The sequence below is a fragment of the Empidonax traillii genome, unplaced genomic scaffold, assembly GCF_003031625.1.
Source record: "Empidonax traillii isolate 1590-97213 ecotype Southwest subspecies unplaced genomic scaffold, ASM303162v1 scaffold1060:size1239554, whole genome shotgun sequence".
NCBI classification, from domain to species: Eukaryota; Metazoa; Chordata; class Aves; order Passeriformes; family Tyrannidae; genus Empidonax; species Empidonax traillii.
In genome coordinates, this window is record NW_020956253.1 from 520,182 (window position 1) to 524,670 (window position 4,489).

The following is a 4,489-nucleotide window of genomic DNA, read 5'->3' on the forward strand; positions in this document are numbered from 1 at the left end:
AAAAAAAAAGAAAAAACAGAAACAAGGTCTGTTAGTTGTTGCGATTTTAACTTAATTATGCTTTCATTAATCACTGGAATGCTGCATTTTAAAAGTTCATTTCTCTCCTCAGATCTCTCCTTGCTTACAGATCCCAAGTCATTTCATAAACCTTTTTAGGAGCAAGATTTGAGATCCTGCTCTAAGTTGGTTTTAAATTCAAACCAACTGATTTTCCTCATGCTGCCACCACCTCTTCCTCGTTCTCTCGCAGGTTTATTTTTGTTGTGACAGCTCTCTCTCCCTCTCTCTCTCTTTGAGTGTCACTGCCTCTTAAAAAACAAAGTACCCAAGCAACATAAAAATTTCCAAAACCACTTGAACAGGAACTTCAGGAGTGTTATTCAAGAGGAAATTTCAGAGTCCAACCCTTGGGCTTGCCCAGCTCAGCTCTCTCACGGTTGCTCGGACAGCAGAGCAAACATTTGCTTCCCTAAAAGAATGAGCAGAGAACAGCAATTCCTCTCATCTGTCCTGTGAAGAATTTAAAAGTTTGGGAGTTTTTTGTTTGTTTGTTTTTGAACAACAAATACAAAATCACTGGAGTGACCTTTCAAATAACAGCACAGCATCAGTCAGCGCCCCGACCCAGGTTATGCAGCCTCCCCACGTCAGAGACTGGAAAAAAAGCTGTAAACACACAACAAACCACTGATATTTTCCTTGTCTTGGACCTTCCATGTGACATTAGGAAACTCTTGTCATCAGTAACGAGTAAAGTCTTGTGACAAGCAACACTGATTCCTTTTGAACGGAGCAGGAGAAAGACGTGGGAGCCATACAGGATTATTGTCAGAACTCTTGCTGCTCATATGGGTTGAGAAGTGAGCTTAAAAATAGTAATTTCATCACTGCCTCTCAAAAATAATTATTTATTAAGCCCATCACCTCTTTTTACTCATGCCTGGACCTCCTGTTCATGTATCTGTGTGACAGACCAGCAACGACGGTGACTTTGGAGAGCCGTCGGCATGACCTGCTCTGCAGGATGATTATTTCAGTCAAGGTCACCCCATGTCACAGGGTCAGCAATAACAACATGACCCCTTTTCCCCTGCCATCAGGATCAGCTGGAATAAAAGCTCTCCCAAGGTCCTTGGCAGCAGGTTTGGTGTGGATTGTTGCTGTTGCTGCTGGGTGGGACGCAGATAAGGAGGTGTATCGAGGGAATCTCCCCCGCCAGGGCTTTGATCCAGGCACAGGAGACACCAGAGAGCCCTTCTGGATTCTTCTAAGAGAGAACTCAAGAGCATTCCCATGGCTTTCTGTGCTCCATGGAGCGTTCTGCTGAAGGACTTGGCTGAAAACTGTTAAGTGGTTTTTAGGGGAGCTCCTGCTGACAGGGCCTGCCAGTTCCTATTCCTACAGGATGAACGTTCTTGTTGTAAAGTAAAGAGAATAACAAGCCTGGATTCAGAGTTTGGGTTTAGCACTCAGAGATACGACTCTGCTCTTCATTCAAGCAGCTGTGCTCACATTCCCCAGCCCAATTCCAAGGCAGGATTACGTTGTGACAATGCAGTTGATCTTTCCAGCCCTCGGTATGGGATGTATTATTGAGTATTTGGGTTAAAGCAGCAATAAGGATCTAATCTGAGAAGTTCTATCACATATCCAATTTTAAGAGGATGGATTACGCTGGGCTATGTATCATCAAGCTTAATTTGGGGCGTTTAGTCCGAACTAAGTATCTCATTTTCTCTAGAGCTGCACAAACACACAAAATCACGTCTCTGGTCTCGCTTAATCCAAACGTGAGCCCTAAAAAACCTGGAATACAGAATTTAGGATACAGCACAGCTCCACAGAGCTGTGTTCTGTGTACTTTTGACCATGAAGAGAATAAATGGGACAAATGTTTCCCCAAGGAAAGCATTAAGGGTGCAGCCTGCATGGCACAGCATTGTGCTGTGCACATACCAACCCATTAATGCTGCAGCTGCGTGCTGGGCCCACAAACCCATGAAAAGATTTCCAGCCTGATCCTAAATCCCTTGGGAAACGAACAGAGAGGGAAATAGGGCACCCACAGCAGGCTCTTTAGCTAGAAGGACACACTGGAAGTGCTGGGCTTTGACAGCCAAGTGTGGTGCATCTCTACAGTCCATCTCAGAGGTGATGAAAAGGTAAATATCAGGAACAGCATCACCTACAGAGCAGGGAAGTGTCTTCTACAACAAAACATGGATAACAGCAATGTTTGCAAAGAAGAGGGAGGTGATTCTTCCCCCCTGCTCTGCTGTTGTAAGACCCCACCCGGAGTCCTGTGTGCAGTTCTGGTGCCCCTAAGAAGGACATGGAACTGTTGGAGCAAGTCCAGAGGAGGCCAAAAAGTTGATAAGAGGACTGGGGCACCTCCCCTATGGGGACAGGCTGAGAAAGTTGGGGCTGCTCAGCCTGGAAAAGAAAAGGTTGCGTAGAGACGTCAGAGCAACTTTCCAGAATCTGAAGGGGCCTCAAGGGAAGCCAGAGGGGGACTCTCTGTGGTGATAGCACAAGGAGAAATGGGTTCAAATGCAAGAGGGGAAATTTGGGTTAGATACATGGAAGAAACTCTTGGCTGTGAGGGTCGTGAGGCCCTGGCACAGCTTGCTGAGAGAAACTGTGGTTGCTCCATCCCTGGAAGTGTGCGAGGAAACGTTGGACGGGGCTTGGAGCAACCTGGGATAGTGGAAGATGTCCCTTGCCCATGGCAGGGGGTTGGAATGGGATGATCTTCCAGGACCCTTCCAACCCAAACCACTCTGTGATTCCACAATTTTCTATGGATGAGGTTGGCATCAGCAAGAAACCCCGGAGAATCTCAACGCTGACAACTTGTCATGAACAGCAAAGAACCACGAGTAGTTCTAAAGCAGCAAAGGTCACAACAGTCGTGTCCCTGCAAACTCCTCACTCCAGAGCCATGTCCAAACCCGTGTCTCCAGGGGCAGGGAGGGAAAAGGAGAACCTCAGGAATGTAATGGTCCCCAAGGATGCTGCCATTCCGAGGGACAGGCAGGACTCGCTGTGGCTCCTTGGCTGACAGCCAACAACCCGCATCTATCTCGGGTGCAGCAGAAACAGCCAGGACAGGAAGGGAAAACTTATCTTTCAGCTACTGAAGGATGTCACTGAGATGTTTTCAGCTACTTGTTTTCACCTGGATCCAGACTGACAGGACTCTCTTTTGCCAACTCCCCTCTTTTATCTCTTCTCAGCTCAGTGTCAAACAGAGGCAGGGGGAGTCTAATGTATCTGATCTGATTCTAAAATTAAAAAGGGAGAAAGAATGCTCTAAAACAACTCCCTCCATTTAAAACTATTTTATTTGTTGCTGCCAATGGCAGGGGGTTGGAACAGGATGGTCTTTAAGATCCCTTCCAACTCAAACCCTTCTGTGACTCCATGAATATATCTGCTGTTTTGAGGGTGAATTGAAGACTGAGTAACCATTTCTTTTTAAACTACCTCTTACACTGTGCAAGTGTGTCCTGATCAAGTTTTTTAATCAGGACACATTTGCTTTCCTATAAACGTCCTAGTGGTTCCACAAATCTCAGGCACAGTTTAAAAAGATGGATAAAATGAGAGCAGGCCCCAGCTGAGACCATCAGTATATGTGCAATATGCTCCTGTTTCTTTAAAGAAGAGAATAATTAAATCATATATTCAAACACAATAAACTCCTCTGTTCAACAGCAGTGATTAGTGGCATTTTAATAACGCACCAGATCAGTTTTTCCCTGTTCAAAAGGGGAAGGAAGGTATAATGAGCTTAAGCACATCTGAGATCTTGCAAATCTCATGGGGAAAAACACTCCAGCAGATGAGCAGAGGCGAACCAAGCCCGGGAAGAGGCAAGGACAGCTCAGCCCTTATCTCTTCTGTCTGGCTGACCCCACAGCTCCCAGATAGCAGCCAGCTGGCAAATCAGCACATGCTCTAAATCAGTCACAGCACATCTCCCTTCTTGTCTAAATCAGAAACGGGCAGACGGGGCAAAGGGAGGAGAAAGGTGGGAGGTGGCAAGGCATGCAGCAAGGAAAAGAGGTACAGAGGCTGTAGGACATGAGCTGACACGCCAGGCATGGTTTCTCTCCTCTGTATTTTGTTGAAAAAAAAAAAAAAAAAAAAAACGTTTCTTGTGCCAACAGCGACTGCAACAACATCCAGACTATATATTTGGCTGATACTGCCCAGTGGCACAAGGCTACAATGGGTTTATGGAGCTGAAACATAACATTTTGTCATTTTCAGAAGCTTCTGGAATAGCAAAATGTAATATGAATTTGAAGGTTAAAAAAAAAAAAAATGAGGGAACAATTCCAACTACAAAAATCTCAGCGAATCTCCAGAAATTCTTATTGTCTTCCACTTTCAATCTTCCATAACGCCTGCAAAAACAAGCATATCAAATTCCAGTGTAATGAGGGTTATTTTATGCCCTTCAGCAGGAACTGCTTGGCAA

General features: G+C 45.3%; 1 protein-coding gene across 2 annotated transcripts in view; it reads right to left on the minus strand.

The window, feature by feature from the left end:
- KIF13B (kinesin family member 13B) overlaps positions 1-4,489 on the minus strand; it is a 127,029-nt gene that overhangs the window by 76,868 nt on the left and 45,672 nt on the right. The window lies entirely within an intron of this gene.